Raw genomic sequence first — 20,184 nt, forward strand, 5'->3', positions numbered from 1 at the left:
CTTGTGCTGCTCCTCATGCTACTCTGCATTGAGGAAGTGCAGGCACTCACCTTTAATGGATGATTGCCTTTGGATAAGTTTGCTAATGGCTGCAGTTATGTCACTCAGGAAAATCATCTTCGCGATTTCTGAAAGACCCCATTAACACTGCATTAGAATCCTGATGGCTTTCATTCACTGAATTATTTAATTACTTAAATTTTTTAAACATATCAGAATACCTTCTAAATCAAACGTGACCTCCCAGTCTTCTGTGAGAGAGGCTGACCTTGAGCATGCTTCCTCGGGCTGTTGTAGCCTTGCTTCTCTCTTCACACATGCTCTCCCTGCAGCACTCAGCTTTATACCTTCAGAAAAAGTGTTTTTGAGGGAAGCAGCATGCTAAGTGGTTTTCTTTTTTTTGTGATTTATCCAAGTGCCTGTTTGCTCCCACATGCTGTGAGTGGATAATAGCAGTTCTCAATCAAAGTTAAAATTACTAACGCTCTTGTCTGTGAAAAATTTAGTGCAGGAAAAAAAAAAGGTTAATGATGCTGCTATACTACCAAGCTTACTATGGTTTGTCTTATCTTCATCCCTGCATCCTTGTGAGCATTGTTATATTGACTGGTTATTCCAGTCGATCTCTCAGCTGAAACCTAGGAAAGACAATTGTATTTGATATTTTGCTAAGATGGTGAAACTAGTGTAGAAAAAGCCATGTAAACAGAAATGAAAAAACAATGTTTTTTCAGACACTATGCACATCACGCAGTAAACACTCACAATTCAACAGTGTACTGACGGCACAGTGGTTAGCACAGAAAATTACTCCATCCTCCTCCTAAATATATGTTTATAGCAGTAAATTTTGCCTATGTATTCCCTCATAGCTGAAAGCTGTCAAAATTATTTGGCACAGGATGTTGGAGTAGTTTGAAGAAAAAAAAAAAAAGGGCAACAACAGCAGCCACTCTCACTTCAAGTTATTGACACTTCAGTGTCTGTCTGCAGTCCCATCATACACAGGTACCATACTGTTAATTCCCTTTTTGTATTGTGTTCACTCTAGGGTCTTTTGTGACTAAAGTAATGACTACTTTTTAGTTGTAGTCTGCTACAATCTTTGTCAATATAAAAGGGCAGAGAGATGATCCTTTCACTTATACATTCTCAGTCTTCCACTGAACACATTTAATTTATGGGAACTGGAAAATGGGACAGCATTACAATTTCATATATTCATGTACAAAGTCATTTCAGTTGAGATAGATGAACTCTGATGGATTATATAGCGTCAAATTATACGTTTCAAATTATATAGTGTAGTGATGGAGTGGTTTGACCAAGTCACAATAGGCTCCTTATCTGAAAAGGTCTTATATCAAGCATCTGAAACCACTCTTGGGCACTTAATCAAAATCAGTCTGGTTTGCAGGGGTCATCAACATGCATTGACCACTGGCTAAATTACTCTGTCTGTATGGTGAGTAACTGAAATGATTGCTTGCTAGGTAGTCTGGGATCAAGTCACCCTTTATCGGAGTGCCTGGTCTCTGAGAAACTGAAGCCTCCAGCAGATGGATGAAGTTATCTTTACTTCATCCCCACTGAATATTGCTAGTTCCTTGTCGTGCTTTAGAGAATAATTACCAAATTTCAAACTTTACTCTAAAGATATAACTCTGTCCAAAGATTGTCCTCCCCTGTATCTTGGGATGTTTTCAGTGTGCCCTGATGTACTCTTCCCTGTGATACATGAAAGCTTTGCTGGAGCATGTTGGCTCCATTTCTCAGATATGCAGATGCATGAGCTCTTTATATCGCTCCATACCTTTTTTCACAGGTCTAATACAAAGCTTTTGGCAGACAGTGAAAAGATTTCCATTTTCCCACAAATTTTGGAAGAATCACTCCAAAATTGCTCAATTCCAGTTTTCCCAAGACTCGATGTTTGCTGGAGTCTTGCTTCAATACAAACCTAAATTCAGAACACCTTAAGCACCAACTTAACATGAAATATGACAGTATTTCCAGAGGTACTTGCTGGGTCTGTTGCCTTGCTGAAGATGAGACAGGTATTTAGTTCCCAGTGAATGACCCTTGAGGATTCCCTGCATGGAGTCAGCATAGGTGAGGGCTCAGAGGCCAAATATGTAAGGTGCTGCCCTAAGCCATGGTTCTTTCCCAGAAACCTTGCAGTTCTGCATGTGTTGGCCTTACAAGGCAAAAAGGGAGCTAATTTGACACGTGATCGGGCACCCCTAAGACACTTCTTGCCTTAATTGTATTTACATAGGAATAACAACGAACGGAAGGAAAATTCTGCTCTTATCAGCACAGCCTGACATTCCCAGTGCATTAGCACATTAAATGATCTGGTGACAGAGTAAATAAGATATGAATTACTTTTTAAAAGCTTTTACAACAAGGTTTAAGATGCTTCCATCTCAAGGGTGACCTGTAATTGTTAATAATTTGCAAAGACAACCCCATCAATGAAAATGAGGGTTTCAATACAATTATCATAAATGCTTCAACTAATCAAGTTATTCAGCACAACTAGATTTAAACATGCCTTTTCATTTTCATCTAAGGCCCTATGACAACTGGACTGCCTGTATAACATAACAGCCAGCAGCAAACATCTCTGTGGGAGCCCTCTGCTTTCGCAGAGACAGCAGAGCTTCCCTGCTGAACACAAACATTTTTGGGAGCCCTTAAAAAGCATCCAGCTTAGTAACCCTTCTGGAGGCCCCATGGGCTGAAGCTGGATGTTGTCCAGCTATGGCAATCACAGAATCACAGAACAGTTTAGTTGGAAAAGCCCTCTAAAATCATCGATTCCAACCATTAACCCAGCACTGCCAAGTCCACCACTAAACCATGTCTCTAAGTGCCACATCTACATGTCTTTTAAAGACCTCCAGTGATGGTGATTCTACCACTTCCCCAGGCAGACCATTACAATGCTTGACAACCCTTTCAGTGAAGAAATTGTTCCCAATATCCAATCTAAACTTCCCCTGGTGCAGCTTGAGGCTCATTCCTCTTGTTCTCTAGCTTAGAGACTGACCCACCACCTGGCTACAATCTTCATTCAGGTAGTTGTAGAGAGTGATAAGGTCTCCCTTGAGCCTCCTTTTCTTGAGGCTAAACGCCCCCAGCTCCCTCAGCTCCTCTTCATAAGACCTGTGCTCCAGATCCTTCACCAGTTTCATCATACCCTCTCTACACTTTGTGTCACAACAGTGACTTCATTTTGTCTCACCACCTCCCGAGGTGTCACTTGAGCAAAGAGCTGGCAATTTGCTCTGGACATCTGAACAGCAAGTCCACATAGGCAGAAATGGGCCACATCAGGGTACAGTGTCTGTGAGCTGCTGTGGCCGGGTGTGCTGGCAGCAGGGCACACCAGTCCCATTGCATTCTGGGTAGGACTTCAACTTCTTGATGCAATTTTATGTAGGTTTTATTGCCAGCCTCATTTTATACCCACCAAAGCCAGTGATTTATTTAGTTTAGAACAGCTTTATTCAGAGATGTTTACCCACAGAGTGTCCCAATATGGAGGTGTGGGAAAGGAGATTACTTACAATTTCTTTAAAGTTTTTCTCTGCTTATTTTCAGCAGTCCTCTACTGAAAATAACTTGGAGCTGTGCATAAAGGCTGATTATCAAACCTATCTAGGGGATTGAGTCACACAGCTGTGCATCTAAATCTAAATTGGAGATGGTATTTTTGGATTATAGATGGCAAAATGGGAGAGGGAACAGCAGGGTGAGAAACTAAGTGAAAGTGTGACTTCTGCATAGGGCTGTGAGGTTTCATCACCAATGCTGGCATGGAGGGAAGAAGGATCTCCTTGGCCTGAGAAAACCTAACAGCACAAACTGCATCTAGCTCTGTTAAACTCCCCAAGAAGCATGCACTAGGACAGCAGCACCACTCTTAAAAATACAGCGTATTTTGCACCTGAGGAATTCAGAGTTTGACAATTTAATACCTTTGGAAGAGGCTGCAGATGGTGTGCTCGGAAGAGTTTCTGTGACCTACAGGAGCAGGAGTTGAGACCCAGAGTTGACACAGTTTCCCTATTAAGCTGAAACCAACACAATAGAGCTACCTTTTCTCCCCAAGACCCAGCCTTATAGCTTTGCCAGATTATTTTGACATGTTTTCCACACACTGAGGATTTTAGCTTTACTTGTAATAATACCTTTTAGCTTGGAAACATTGTTGATTGCAGACTCTTTCCAGAAATGAAAAGGGGAAAAAAAAAAGGAAAAAAAAAGAATTCATTTCCAGACACTTGAGAGTAGAGGAATTGTTCAGGTGCTGAAGTCAAGGCAAATTATTAGATGATAAGTAGGAGGCTCAAATGTTAAAAATCTCAAGGTAGGAAGATAACGATTTGAACAGGCCTTCTCTCCTCCAATACTACTGGGAAAGGATGATATTACAGTGAACCTTGTTAAAATGGAATATTCCCAACAGAGAATAATTGATGCTAGTACTACTGTCAAACTGAAGATCTGAAAGGGACTAATTACGTTTTCTACTAGGAATAACTTTCCATTTTGTCACTGCTTCCATACCTGAGCAATACCATTAATCTCAAACATCTGAATCTCAGATCCTCTGCTTAATTTCTGCTGGGAATTGAGGGAAATAGCAAAACCAGCACTGCCAGAGCTACAGTAGCTGAAATTGATGCCCTTAAATCAGAAGAACATGTCAAAACATTCCAGGCAGTCTTTAATAACTCCTTTTAAGGAGCATGCAGATATAAGAGAGTAAGCATACAGAAAGCAGGATGTCTCATGGGGGGTGCTGGTTTGGCCATTCACGGCTGTGACAGGGAGCGAGGGATCCTATCCCCACAGTCCTGCGTGGGGTGTTGGGAACATGCATAGGGCTAAAAATACGAGCTAAGAGGGAGGATGGCTCTGCTTGTTAGTGGGAAATTTCCCTCCCCTTCTGTCTCACCATCATTAGCTCCTGACAGGGCAATGAGTTCTTCCTCCAGCTTCCATATGGCTTCTGGAGAGGTTTCTGTTTGGTCTTGACTTCTAGACTAAAGGGAAGCAGTTAACTACTTCCCTTGAGTGTCAGCCTGTTAAGTCTAGGCTGTTAGAGAGAGCACATCAAGAGAAAGCATCACCTATTGTTTCAAGAGAAAGCACTGGCCAGAAATGAATGGGATTAGCGCATCGTCTACACAACTACAGCAGCTTTGAAGTGTTCCAGGGATATTCCCTACCTCAGTGTTTATTCTGTTCCTGGGTGCTTCTTTATGGTGGTGTGCATATTCCCCATATTGCAAAGAATGAGGGAGATGTGGGATGAACAGTTTTTAGACAACATGCTACACTGTAAGAACTTTGTCAGATGATTTAACATTGGCAAAGAGAAGATAAGTGTAATCGCTGAGAGCTGGGATGGGGGATATCGAACCACATTTTACTGGTTTATTATTATTCCCCAATAAAGTGGAAGTTTTGGCAGCCTCTCTGAAAAGCACAAAGATGCCACTTATGTGATGCTATAAAAATGCAGGAGCCAAGTCCTACTGGAAATGCCATACTGGAAGGGACCTTAAGAGATTATGTGACCTGGCTCCTCTGTGAAGCAAGATTAGCAAGAGCACCACTCATCTGGGAGTGCAGCCTGTGTCTCCTCTTACCCAGGGCTGCACTTTCAGGACCAGTTCCCTACCCCTGGGTATGAGTGGTTCTGCTGCTTGCCTGCAAGTAGTGACCAGGTGCAACAGAACTAGGGAAAAATTGAAAAAAACCTCACTTGAGGAATACTGGGGTGGTTGAAAGTCTCACCAAAGTCTGAATTCTGGAAAGGCTGAAGAAAATCAGAACTGAGTTCTCTGCCCTCTATCTGAACATCCTGGGAAGACATTGCTTTGAGAAACCCCAAATGTAGAAGAACCAGTGGGCTGGTACAACTGAAGTTCACCAGTAGGACTCCTCCCTCAACCAAACCCAGACCCTTTCCTTTGTGTAGTCCCAGAAGCAGTATATATAACAATAATACTTTCTACTTAATGAAGTAGTTTTTTTTTAAAAAATAGCTGATGCTAAATGTATCTTACTTATGAGGACATCAACAGAGTTTGCAGGTGCAGGAGAACAGAGCTCACATTTGATCCCCATCAGCACCATAAGAAATGGTTTTCTCCTTAGCTAGGTTATGTTTGGAACATGAAACATCATAAAAATGCAAGGGTTTTTTTGAGTCATAAGAAGTATTTATTTTTGCCTGAATGACATTGGTTTAGAAAAGAGTTTACAGGTGAAGGTATAGAGATCTCTACATGATCAGAGGCACTCCAGTTCTTTCCAAAGGTGCTGACTATATCCACGTCCATGTGTGAATTCGGTGTGAAAGATAACGTAACTGGGGATAAATGCTACCACAAAAAGGTTAACACTGGAGGGTAATTGGAAGTAGGTGATGCATCAACATATCTGCCCAAACTGATGATGAAGGATCAAAAATGTCCTGGAAATGGCTTCAAGGAAAACTTATGCCTAAGAAGCAGACAAAATCAGCAGTTTGGGGTACTATTTTGTAGCACATCTGACAGACATGCAATAGAAATTGAATACAAATTTTGAGGGACCAAAGGAATTAGGTAAAGAGACACCGTTTTGGAGACCTACTAGTAGTCAGTTGTCCAGAGACATTTCTAAGGGCAACATTGATTCTGTAAGAAGCACTGACCAGCTAGATCTCTCTGTGTTGACACTTCAGTGTGGGAATGCAAGGAGCCACCAAGGAATTTTTGTCTATTTAGCTCCATTGTTAGGCACAGCCAGGATGTGACATTTATCATTGGGCATAGCTTGCTGATGATTTTCTTACCATCATCTGGCTGGCAATCACTGGCCAAGGTCTACTTTCACATGTATTGTATACTTCAAGCTCCTTTCAACCCCATAACATGCTGTTTTCTGCTCCCCCCTCCCCCCCCCCCACCTCTATCTGCCAAAAAACCTTCTAGCAAAAATGAAAATTCACACTGATTGATTTTCAGAATAATTTTCATGATCACGCAGTATTGCTCAGCCTTGTATTACATACAGTTTGAACCACTCATGCAGGATTTCATGCCTCATGAAACAGCTTAAAGTATTCTATCTAAAAGGGCCCAAAATTAGATCAGTGTTGGTACTGGTGAACTAGATAGTGAAATTGTTTAAAGGCTGTTACATTAAAAGTTCCATTAAGATATATGTTGTTGAATCAACAATGTAAAAACATTATGCTTAAAATACTAAAAATAAAATTACTACCATGCTTTGCCTGCTGAAGACAACACTTTAAAAATATTATAAGTCAGTTTCAGAGAGAAAACATTTTTCTGAAAATAGACCATGGTATCAACAGTATCATGAATTAAATACACAGAGAAGAGAGGTATTACATGCACCCAAAATATAATTTCTGAAAGAAATATGTTTTTTTTCTCCCCTTCTGAATAATGCCTATTGTGTGCCTGGTTAGAAAACAATAGCTTGGTTATGAAATAATGGAAATTTTATCCATGAAAATGCCGCCCTCACATTAAAATCATCACACAGCTCAGAGCATGCTGTCTGCAAGCTTCTTGGCTATAAATGCATCAGTAAATAAGGACTGTGGCTCTTAACATTAGGTGAATGTCTTATTCAATGGTTGCACTAGAATGTGCTATACATGAAAAAGAGAAGATCGAATTAAGGTGCACTGTAAAAATTAAACCACAAGATGAGATACATGCAAGCCTCTTCATTTTTAACCTACGTTTACATTTTACGTTTTACATTCTAAGTTCTAGCTCCACAGTCTGTACAGTAACAGCCCTACTGCTTGCTCCTGGCTGTGTGCTCCTGGAGGTCCCAGAGGTCCCAGGACACAGCTGCACAGCAGGGAGAGCCCCATGAGCTCCCCATACCTGTACCAGGGTGGTCAGTGACATAGGAGCTGGTCATACCTGAAACACTCATAAAGCATGGGAGATGGATGCAACTCAACATCATTCACTTTTGGGAAACTGCTTTAGTTAAGGGTGCAAACTCTCAGGTTTCTCTCCATCATTTGTCCCTGGCTGCTCTGGAACCACTCTTTCAATCCCTGGATTTTTCCAGTGCTCCTCTGATGCCCAGGCAGAAGCACTTGTAAGGGACAGCCAGGGTGAATACAGACATAGGGAGTGATGAGATACTTGTTCCACAGCCTCAAGTCTCACAGAGTGGGATTGAGTGTGGCCAGAAGATGGTGATAAATGCCAGCCCACCTTGTCCATGAGGGAAAGCTACAGGATCATTTTAAGTGTGACGCAGCCTGGATCTCATATACAGTGTATGCAAAACCTTCACATTGGGAAGTGTTTGCCTGGGAAAGAGCCTGCACTTAGCTCCATTCACATCTGCTGAATCCCCCAAATTATAAAGGAGCCAGGATAATAGCAGTTTACCTTAGAAAACTCTCTCAGCAACCAAAGAGTAAAGAAAATGGGCTTAAGAAAAGCGAAATGTTTCAATATGGTGTGGAAGACACTTAAGTAATATTTTCTCCCCTATCTGATTTATATATTAATAACTCATTTACATTCTCAGCAGTTCCCAAACCTCTATTGGCTCCAGTTGGCATCTACAGTGCCTAAAGGATGTGGACAAAATCCCAAAACACATGCAGCGATTTTGTACAGATATCAGGGACTCAAGAAAATTGACAGGATTTTTTCTTCTAATATACTGCTGTAATTGGGCCAAGTCCTCACTTTAAGCTTTCCAGATTTAAGCTTTCCTGGTAATGTAAAGTGGTACATTAATATGAACCTCAAGCTCACCTTCCACCCTGATCTTGGATGTCCCTAGGGCTTGCTGAGGATGTTCTCACTTGTTCTTCTGGCTGCCCTTCAGCAGCATTGGGCAGGGTTCTCTGCTAGCACTTATTAACAGGAACAGTTAACAGAAACAGCACGATTATAAGTTTCCAAACATCCATGACGTGCTTTTTGACACCAAGCGAAAAAATTGCGAATATCTCCACCAGCAAATCCCAGTATATTTATCACCCACCTACATACCAAACCTGCCTCAAAACAAGCTGTGCCTAAATCTCTTGTGGCTCTAGTTTTCTTTATGATGTGTTTTTTCTTCTGTGTTTGAAAATAGTTCTTCTATTATCAAATACTTGGGAAAATAAGTAAGCTTTACTTTTGTATGACATGCATTTACTTTTAGCAGCTTAGTATATATGTTAAATCATAACTCAGAGATAAAAACCAACAGTGATAGAAAACTGGTATTTTGACACTAAATACTGTAACCTTTTCAAACAGACAATTGGACTGCACTAAGTCATTAAAAGATGTCAATTGTCATTTAATATGAGAAGGTTTCAGAGCAAATTTGGCATCATTGCTATTAATGGAAGATTTCTCCCTCTTTCACAGACACTTCTGCATCTACCAGAAAGAAGAGAAAGTCTGTGGTTGCCTCAAACTCTACAGGACAGAAGTCATCACAATTAACAGGTTAAATGCAGGGCTAGTTTCACTTCTTTAATCATGATAAGAAAAATTCTATGTAGAAATTTCCCTACTTTCTTTTTATGAACTTCTCCACAAGTAGGAGCAACTAGAACTGTAGTCCCTGCCCCTAAAAATTGGACACAGCATTTTGGACCCCACCAAGGCTCAACCAGGAAGCACAGTCCCATCATAGGAGGTCTTCTGACACCAGCCTTCAAGCACAAACTGTAATGATTTTGGATAACTACTATTTCTAGCACTAGATTAAGAATTTACTACTATTTCTTACACTCTTTTCTTTGGTTGATGAAAATCTTTTCATTTTCTCCTAGAGAGAGTTTTGTAGACTGTTGGGCTATAACTATGTCTACATGGATACAAAAGAGGAGGATTTCTTTTGTATCCATGCATTACCTGACACAACTGGAAAATATCTGAAGAAGGAGACCATAGGCTTCCTAATAGCAAAAGGCTCAAATAGCTAATGAGACCTCCTCTTGGCCTTCCCTATGTGTCTCATGGGTTAGCTGTTTTGAGGACCCACGGGAAGAATTCAAATATGGACAAGATGATCACCGTTTTTCAGAGGAACAGTCTGTGTTTTAATATCCCTGAAAGCCCTCCTAAGGCTCAGCAAGAAGCTGCTGTGTGAAAGGCAGCCCAGAGAAAGGCTCATACACATACAGCAGGAAAGTGCAATTTTAACCCAGGTGAGTGCTCTATTCATACAAGTTCCTAATGCATAATTTGTCCAACTATTTGGGAATTTCAGATATTTGTTTCAGTCCAGTAAACAAAACCAGTGATAATCTGGGCTCTTAATTCAAGAAGATAATGCCCAGCACAATTTGATTTTTAGCTGTCTCTTACACTGTGCAGTTCACACTCACACCGTGCAAAGTTTTTATCAAATATTTACAGCTCTGTGAGACTGCTTGGCTAGTTTATGCTAGTTTATGAAATATAACAGCACATCAAAAAGAGAAAGGTGGATTCTTGACTGTCACAACTCAGGGAAAAGCAAATTGTACAGAAAACCACCTGAGCAGCGACAGCTACCACAGCAAGCAGCATCAAGCAGAGAGCTGGGTGCATGTGTGTACCCAGCTGGACCACTTCACTTTGGTCAGAGCAGGCACATGCTGTTCTGACCCTTAGAAGCCTGGCAGAATCAGTTGGAAAACATCTAGAAAAGAAAATGTATGTGTGCCCGCTTGTGTAACCCACTTCAGACCTCACTCAGCTTGAAAATTGGGTGATAACTACTGAACCTAATCTATTTCAGCAGTTTAAGAATTACTTTGTTTTGTTATTTCGGTCCTTTAATGAATTGTCATTGTAAATGGATCAAAATTAAGTTATTGGCTGTATAAACCTGTGAATTATGCCTGTGTATTACAATCGCCCACTCCCATGACAGGATCTTGCTGGGCAGCCAACTTTAGTTTTGCACCTTTGGATTTTTTGGGATGTGAAGTTAAGACACAGCACAGATACAGTTTTGCTAAGCTCCAGGTATTTTCCCTCATGCAGAACTTCTCATACATGAGAAATGCTACTAATGAAAAACCTTACTGCAAGAATGTGGTGTTGATGGGAAGCTGTCCATTTTAAAATTAAGATATTAATTTGACTGGCAGTCATTGTGTGTTTGCAAGTCAGAAAGACATAGCTACAGCCCAACAGTCTACAAAACTCTCTCTAGGAGAAAACTGAAAGATTTTCATTAACCAAACACTTGAAGCAAGGCAGAGAACATTTAATTCTGCGAAACACAGAATAGTGGAATTATCCCGGCAATTTACATGTGAGCTCTGAGTCAGTGCTTTCAGGCAGGGAATAATTCCACATATGCATTCCGGATGAAACAGGACCATAAATCTCTTTCTGAATGGTACTTTTCAGCTTATATGCTTGGCTTCAAATTCATCTCCTACAGGAAAGACACTCAGAGAGAGAAGCAGCTCCAGGCCCAACTCACGGAGCACAGTTCAAGAGAGCATTTTGCTATGATGACATGCTGTCACAGCACAGGTAGCTGCAAAAACACCTAGAGGCATGAAGAAGGTGTCTGGAGGGACAGGAGACAGCCAAGGGCTCAGGCAGCCCACCCTGGGACTGGGCTGCCCAACTTGGAGAGATGGATATGGGTCTAACCCCTTCTCTGAAAGCTCTTCCAAAGAGATGCTGCTACATCTGAAATGCAGGTTCATTAAAGGGATCCATCCTGGCCTTCCATGACTTCTAGCTCTTAAATAGGCATAAATTGGTAAATCAACTGCAGCATAATTAGAAGCTATCAGCATGATATTCCCCCAGGATATCCAAACTTGGAAAGTCTTTCAGGAAAAGAAGAATAATTCTGCAAGGGTGGTGCTGGAGGTCTCAGTGTAGCCTGTTCCCTGCCAACCTGAAGCTGTGGCGTTTGGCCAGAAGTGTGAAAGAAGAGGGTTTCCAGTGGTAGCAACCAAGTGGCAATGCTGGGGGCTAGCAGTGTGCTGCCCTAGCTTTTAAATCGTATTTGGTGAGCTGCTGATATTGTACCACCATGCCTTTTTGAGAGTACTGCAGAGATTGAATAACCTTTTTCATTTTTAGGATCCCAGACAGACCCCTGAGAGGACATGAGTAACCCTCAGAAGCAATTTTACTATGAGCTTCTGGAACAGACAAATACTTGATTTGCCTTCTTCCAGTGGAGATGTCCTTTTGTGTCTTCCCGCAAGAGTGAGGCTGAGCAGGGAAAGGCTGCACCCCATGTCCCACAAGCTCTTTGGTAAGGGAAGTAGCCAGCCCTTACGGGTAATAAAGAAGGAAACTCTGGCAGTGTGGAGTGAAATCCAGAGCAGAGGCAGGAGTGGAAATGTCCCCTGGACACAGCAGTGGGATGAGGAGGTGCTTTCCCTGGAGGTCCAGGGAGAGCAGGCAGACTCTATAACCCAAGAAACAGCCACCTAACTGAAAGGATTCAGCCAGCAAAGGCAACAGAAGGGAAACTGGCATCCAGGAAGACTCAGTCAGCAGCCACAGCCTTGGCAACTGCCATGTGTAAGACTAAGCCTTGTCTTTAAAAGGGTGGTCTTCGTTTTGGCATTTTGCCTCCTTGTTTCTGGATATGAAGAAACAGTAAGCAAAAGGGTTGTTCCATGTGACAGAGGAGTTAGATGATGTGGCTGATCAATGTGCTTCCTGGAATTCTATATAATTTAAAGGCCCAAACACTTATGTCCAAGATGACTTTGCTGTCTGTGCAACCAAAGAAAGATATCCCTTTGTAGTAGGAGCTCCTTGTTACAAAAGCACCCTTGCCAAGTCCTACCCAAGCCCAGGATATCTAAGAACACCCTGTGACTCTTTCAGAGTATCTCCTTGCCTGGATGGGAGTACAGCTGCTGCTATGAATGTGACTGAGCCTTTAGAAACTTTTCCCATGGGAAGTTTCTCAGCAGTCCAGCACACTGGTTTCTCTAGGGCTTGAGCCCATGCTGGCTTCACAGGGAGAAGATAACACCCCTCCTCTTTTATAGATCTGGGGGCTATGAGCATGTCCTCCTTCAGTCCACTCTTCAGGTTAAAGAGCCTGGTGAATCTCCCTCAGACCATATTTTTAAGCCCTTCCTTGCACGCTCACCAGGTAGCTGACACACTGAACAGCTCTGTCCTCAGCTGGCAGAGTCCTCCAGCCAAGATCCCACCAATGCTGACCTGCAGGACCAAATCACACCACATGTCTTGTAGGGTGCAATCCTCCTTGTGCAGCCCTGTGAGATGTCAGGCTTTCTCTCAGCGCTGCTTTTTATTTCTGCAGAACTTCTACCAGGCAAGCTGCTTCCCATACTACATTTGTGCAGCAGATTATTCCCAGGTTAGCATGATGCTTCCCACCTGGTGTTCCTTAACTCACTTCTGCAGATCACATCTCCACCTCAGTTACATTCAAATTCTGACCTGCAGAACTTCCTGCAGAGACCTCCACAGACCCCACATTTGTTGCTGCCAGGATTGTCAAGAGCATCAAGCTATCTATGTAGAAAAGTTCAGAAGGGCTTCTCCACCATCTGTTTGCAGAAGTAAAACCTTGGGCAGGTAGTTAATTTTACACAGGTCAAACCCTGTTGAATTTATGAGGGCTGCCCCTAAGCAGCTGTATTTACATACATGATCTTGTGGAGAAATAGGTGCTGGCATTTTTAATACACTAGTTACTTTATTAAGGAGAACCAGACTGATATTTTTTTAGTCAATTGTGTCAGGGATTAGTTTGACAGACTTAAAGTAATTAGATGGAGATGAGTTTGGCCTGGTGACCTTTTTCTTATTGTGTCCTCCCACTGTTTGACCAATGACTCTCCAAATAGCTTTGAACTGATTTAAGACTTTTCTCACTGTTTACTTTGAGATTTTTTCTTCCTTTTTACTATACATGACTACTCCCTTTGTGTCCTGGAAGAGATCCTCATGTCTTAAATATGTCATTCTTATAGGAAGGTTATGATAAATCCAAACCCCTCAGTCAGAAGAGGGGCTGCTGCCAGGTTCTCCTTCTACTCACTAACATAATTGCCAGTAAGGGACACCTGGATTTCAGCAGGCATACCAGGATCAGGGATACACGAGTTTTAAAGCCAACATCCACTGTCTTTAGGTGGTCACTTGGTGAAGCTGGTGGGTTTTACAGTAAAAGAAAAAAACCCAAAAAACAACAACAAAGCTCAAGGCACATCATCAAAAGCAACAGGTTAACACAGAACTGTGAAACCAACACTGCTTCTGTCAGTACACTCCTCAAGTTGTTAAATAACAATACAAGCGAAAGTGCATCTTAACTTTATTGGAGCTTGTAAGGCAGGCGTATTTATCTGCGTCCTGAAAAGAATGGGAAGATACTCAAGGATACAGACGATTTCAGCATGTACAGGACTTCGTCAGCAGAGAAAAAACAGATAACAATTAAGTACCATTTTCTAATTTCACAGGAATAAAAGAGTACCTTGCAGAAGAACCAAGCTACTTAGAAATAAATGCTAGTCCTTGGACATCTTAATTATATAATGTTTTCTTTTTTCATGCTGGAAAGTACTCTGGTTCCTGACAACTATCTATCTGTCGGATGCCTGACAATAATCTGGTTTTGGTGTTTGTAAATGAATTGCAGATCATAGTCTTACCAAATAAGAGATTCTCTGCGTGCTTGCACTTTTAAAATTGGGTAGAGCATATGAAAGCTACCCTCCCAAGTCCTGGAGTTTGAGAGGTAACTGAAATGCAAATGTAGGCTGAAGCCAGCCCACGATCATGGAGAGCTACTGGCTCTTACGAGGTTGTAATCTGCATTTCAAGACAGTCAAGAACTGCTCACCCCATATTTACAGACCTCCTAAAAAAACCACAGGAAAAGTCCACAGCACTAGTGATTACCTAGTTCTGTGCAGAGAGACTGATGATGCTGTTAGTCCACGTTTTCCCTGATTTGGTTTGCCTTGAACTTTTGAACGACTGTGATTCATGTGACTGAATGCTTCAATGAGCAGTACTTAAGCCCTGGTTTTGAGAAACACAGAAGCACATTTGCCTTCAGCCTTGCCTTCAACAGTTCAGTAATTCCACCGAAGCTCATGACACCTAAGTCCCCACTTGAATTTAACAAGCACTTTACTGTGTGGATGCCATACTTACATGTTTCTCTATGGTAAAGTAGTGCTATTTCTATATCATCGAAGTTACAGATTGGTGTGGGTTTTTTCTGGTTTTCTTTGTTTGTTTGCTTTGGTTTTAAACTTATAGCCCCAGTACACCCAGGTTACATGCCAATTCCTTTCTTTTGAAGCTGAACATTTCAGAATTTTTTCAGTAAGAATCCCAGCCACCAGGAAATAAATACAGATTAAATTCCTTATGCTTTTAATAGCCCATTATTTAGAGTCAGCATGAACCCAAATAATGGACTTTAAGTGTAAGGTTGGTTACAAACAACAAAATGAACTAGCCCTGCTCTACCCCCTATCTCTCTACACATCTATATTGAAGGAGACTCCAGACTGTGACCAAAGGAAGATGTCTATTCCACCTGATGCTCGTTTTGGGTCACAAAGACTAACAGGTAGATTGACAGTCCAACAGCTGTATTTCATGCCCCTGGAGGTCCAGTCCTGAAGTGAGAAGTACAGTCTACCTTGTACAGTACTAAGAATAACTATTTTCACATCCTGTGAATCATTCCACCACTCAGCCCCCACCCAGGCATGGGAAAGCAGAGGGCAGAGCACTGCCCTTTCTACCTATTTAGAGAAAGGGCCGGTACTTTAAAGACAACCTCACACCAACACGAATAGCGACTGGGGATACCTGGACAACCCTGGAGAGCACGCTGCTTACCGGGACAACGGGAGCGCTGGGCGCCGAGAGGAAGCCGCGCTGGGCGGGATACCCCCACTACTCACCCCCGCTCCAGGGTTCCCACGGACACTGGAGCCGCGCAGCCCTCAAGGACACCTTCGGGAGCCGTCTCAAGCTCACGAAGGAAAACTTAGGAGTGACTTCATGGCGGCAGCCTGCTGCCTGCCCGCCCCTGTGCTAGCGAGGTTTCCCCTTGCAGCCCGTCTCCTCGAGGCAACAGCGGGGGATGCCAGATGAGGCACCCTGTACATTCCTGCAGCTCCCTGCGACCCCCGCACTGTCCCGTCCCTCCTCCCGCAGCTGCCCAGCCTCAGGCACTCACCTGGGCTCAGGCGGTAGCGGCTCCTGCTGCCCCTGGGCGGGGGTCGCCAGCCCGGGGAGGGGATGTTTGGGGCGATACGAGCTCCGTCGCCTCCCCGTAGCGCGGCAGCCGCCAAGTGCTGCGCTGCCCGCCGGCACTGGGATTTATCGGCGGCGGAGGGGAGGGGGGGAAACGCCGTGCGGATCCACTTCGGGGCGCGCCGCGACTGCGGGCAGCGCCCGCTGCCTTCCCGCCCCCCTGGGCGGGGGGAGCCGACGGGGCCGGGCCAAGACAAGGATGAAGATGCGGCAGCTCCGCTCCTCTCAGCTCCACTCCGCGCCGGCGGGGACACGGCACCGGCACCGGCACCGGCACCGGCCCCGCCCGGCCGTGCCCGCCAGGGGGCACCGCCGCCCGCCCACAGCCGGGTGAGCCGCGGGGACACCCGGCCAGGCCCAGCCCCTGCCCCGGCCCCAAGCCGCCGCCTGTCCCCGCTCCCCGGCGTGGCTGCCGCCGCTGCTCAGGCACGACTGTCGCCGCTGTCCGTGCCAGCGATGCGCGGGGGCTGGGCCCCTGTCGGGGGCGCTGTCGCTGCCCTGTCGGGGCGTGGGTCGGCGGGCGGCTGCCACCCTGCCGGGAGCCCGGCTGCGGGTCTGGGTCACCCCGCTCCCAGCTGGAGCTCAGCCCGCGCTGGTGCGGGCAGCGGCGCGGAGAGTAGGTGTGTCGGCGGGCAGGGCGCTTCCGAGGGCTGCTACCTGCTGCGGTGACTGTCTGGGAACCTGGAGCCTGCTTGGGGCTTGCCCGCTCCTCGCAGCCCGTCCGTCAGCACCCTGTGCTGACCGGTGCCGGAGACGCGCTCCTGGAGCAGGCGGGGCTGTGGTGTGAGCCATGTGCGTTTGCGAGCGTGTTTTGTGATTATAACATTGCATCCACGCTGTCTGAGCACACCGGAGTGAAGTCGCTCAGTTCTACATTGTATAGCCTGTACAGAGTGACAGATACCCTGTGGAAGTACACCAGAGAGAGTTTAGAGGCCATTAATGATTCAAAATCAAGTAGCTGTTCCCTCTGAGAATGACATAATTTCTACCAGCAGTGTTTACATTGCCAAATGCAACTTTGATGCTATATTTTCTGCCAAAACAGGTAGGATGGAAGCTTCCCCACACATCAGACAATTGGTATAAAAATGCCACAGGACAGTCTTAAAAGGTTTCTGCTTTCGTAAGGAAGGATGGATGGATGGGATACAAGGAAAACAATAAGTGAACGGAAGTAAAAGAACCTCTGCTTTGTCTAAGGAAGTTGTCACTAACCAGAAATCGTGTTATTTTGCACAGCTGTAGATACTTGTGGTTTAATGTGGAGATTGTTGGTTTAAAAATCCTTCCACTAAGTCTCTGCTACTGTCTCTCCTACTTTAGCAAAGGATACTCTCACAGAATCCTGATGGACAAAATGTCCATCCCACAGCTGGATAAACACATCATATGGTGGGTGAGCAATTGGCTCACAGGTTGAGCACAGAGGGTAATAGTGAATGGGGTAACATTAGAGCGGTGACTTGTCACTAGTGGGGTTTCACAGGGCTCCATCTTGGGCCCTGTGCTCTTTAACGTCTTCATAAATGATTTGGACAGAGAATTGGAAGGGATACTCAGCAAGTTTACAGATGACACAAAACTTGGAGGAGCTGTTGACTCCCTCAAAGGCAGGGAGGCCCTGCAGAGAGATGTTGACAAATTAGAGGACTGGCAATCACCAACCATATGAAGTTCAACAAGGGAAAGTTCTGGATTCTGCCCCTGGAATGGTGTAACCCTGGATGTATGTAAAGACTGGGGAATGAGATGCTGGAAAGCAGTGTCATAGAAAGGCACCTGAGGGTCCTGGTCAATGGCAAGTTGAACATGGGTCAGCAGTGCCCTGGCATCCAGGGGGGCCAACTGTGTCCTGGGGGCATCAGGCAAAGCATCGCCAGCTGGTCGAGGGAGTTGCTTGTCCCACCTTGGTCTCCACTGGTGCAGCCTCACCTTGAATATTGGGTGCAGTTTTGGGCACCACAATATAAGAAAGATATTAAGCTACTGGGAAGTGTCCAAAGGAGGGCAATGAAGATGGTGAAGGGCCTTGAGGGGAAGCTGTATGAGGAGCAGCTTGGTCTGTTCATCCTGGAGAAGAGGAGACAGAGGGGAGACCTCACTGAAGTCTACAACTTCCTTGTGAGGGAAAGAAGAAGGGCAGGTACTGATCTCTTCTGGTGACCCCTGACAGGTCCTGAAGGAATGGCCTGAAGTTGTGTCAGAGGAAGTTTAAGTTGGATATTAGAAAATGGTTTTTCACGCAGAGGGTTGTTGGGTACTGGAACAGGCTCTCCAGGGATATGGTCACAACACCAGGCCTGTCTGAGTTCAAGAAGCATTTGGATGATACTCTCAGGTACATGCTGTGACTCTTGGCTAAGGGTTGGACTCAATGATCCTTTTGAGTCCCTTCCAATTTGGTATATTCTCTGATTCTATCCTGGTGCTTTCTGGTGTTTAAGACTGCTGGAGGGCTCTACGGTTTAAAATGGGAGTGGAAGATCAAGAAGATCAAGCACAGATCAAGAAGACCAAACACTTCTGGATCTCATTAATGATGTGCTAATACTTTCCTCAAATTTTGAACAACAAAGGAATGAGATTCCCAAGCATTATTTATGGTCATCAGTGCTGAAGAGAGTTTCTGTCTTGGACTTCCTATAGAGTCTCTGACATCTCTTACTTTTGTTTGGGGATTAGAGGAGGATGGTAAGGCTGGTATGTGTTCATATGATATCAGCCATAACAGGGCCATAAATTTCAGTGGGGCTATCATCATGCCGGTCAGACAAATAAAAACTGAGTAGTATTTATTCAGAGATGTGCATGATTGTATAAAACATGGCATGTGTCTTGTCTCAGGGAGTGACTGCATCTCACCCATCCTCCCCTAACACACTGCAGCGACAGGTGAAACCTGCTTCTAGGAGCAGGAGGTAGCTGTGTCAATCCCATACACATGGAGAGCCCTCTGTCCAGGGTTTCTGACAATGAAAATACAGATTTGAAAAATAAAAGCCATATGACACAAAACTAAGCATGGAAGGAAGGATTTTAACTGAGACAATGGACTCTTAATGAAAGACACGAACGTCAGTCACTCACAGCTGAACGATTACAAGTTGATCGGAAGCTGGGTGGAGTGACAGCCCAGAAAGCTTCACATTAAGTCAATTAAATCCCATTATTCTTTAGATTTTTTAAAAAATAATTAAATTAATTTCATGTGACTGTGAAAGGAGCTGAAATGACTGCCAAAAAATGTTCTTGTGACAGGCTATAGAGACAGGATTAGTCAGTAATTGTGATACCAGGCTAGTGCTCAAGAGAATTTTGTGTCTTATCTTCCCAGCTCTGAATGGTGATAAGAGGACTCTTCAGTTCCCACAAAATAGTGCTGGGGACAAGTACTCAGCTTGCATGGTGGGGTGGTATCTCTGTATCTCCAAGTATCTCTGGATCATCTCTTACTGCATACCAGCAACACTCCTTCAGACCTGATCTGTGATATCCTGGGCGTATTTACAGGTAGATGATGTAGAGCCTGCTAAGTTGCTTCCTTTCAGATGGGCATGGATGTCTTGCTGTGAAAAAGAACATGCCTTTCAGAGAAGATTTCATACGCATTCAGATATGTGTGCGTGCACCTCCTCAGTCTGCCAAACTTCCATCATGGCAGAACTGCAGATGTAAGGGGAAAGGTAGTGTGAGACCATCTTGTGGGCTAACTACCATCTCCCTTACTGCAGTCTTGGATAATTCAGATATAAGTAGTCATAGTGAGCCATGCTGTGTTGGGCAGAAAACATCCAGCAGGGAATTGTTGGCTTCTTGCTATCTGTAGATTTCTTTTACTCTTTCTTTAATGTATTACCCTTCTCCTTTCCTG

At 44.1% G+C, this 20,184-nt stretch overlaps 1 protein-coding gene across 5 annotated transcripts in view; it reads right to left on the reverse strand.

The window, feature by feature from the left end:
• Nucleotides 1–16,479, reverse strand: part of HTR1E (5-hydroxytryptamine receptor 1E) — a 36,900-nt gene extending 20,421 nt beyond the window's left edge. For 2 of the 5 annotated variants that reach the window (XM_032684340.1, XM_032684337.1), the window contains exons 1-3: nucleotides 16,234–16,479; nucleotides 222–491; nucleotides 51–128 (exon numbers count right to left, since the gene is read on the reverse strand). The gene's annotated coding sequence lies outside the window, so the exon portion shown is untranslated. Of the gene's footprint in view, nucleotides 1–50; nucleotides 129–221; nucleotides 492–15,890; nucleotides 15,959–16,233 lie in introns of those variants that run through there. The other 3 variants (XM_032684338.1, XM_032684339.1, XM_032684341.1) reach the window with 3 other exon arrangements.
• Between the last annotated feature and the right edge of the window lie 3,705 nt (nucleotides 16,480–20,184).

Source organism: Chiroxiphia lanceolata, chromosome 3 (genome assembly GCF_009829145.1).
Source record: "Chiroxiphia lanceolata isolate bChiLan1 chromosome 3, bChiLan1.pri, whole genome shotgun sequence".
Taxonomy (NCBI): Eukaryota; Metazoa; Chordata; class Aves; order Passeriformes; family Pipridae; genus Chiroxiphia; species Chiroxiphia lanceolata.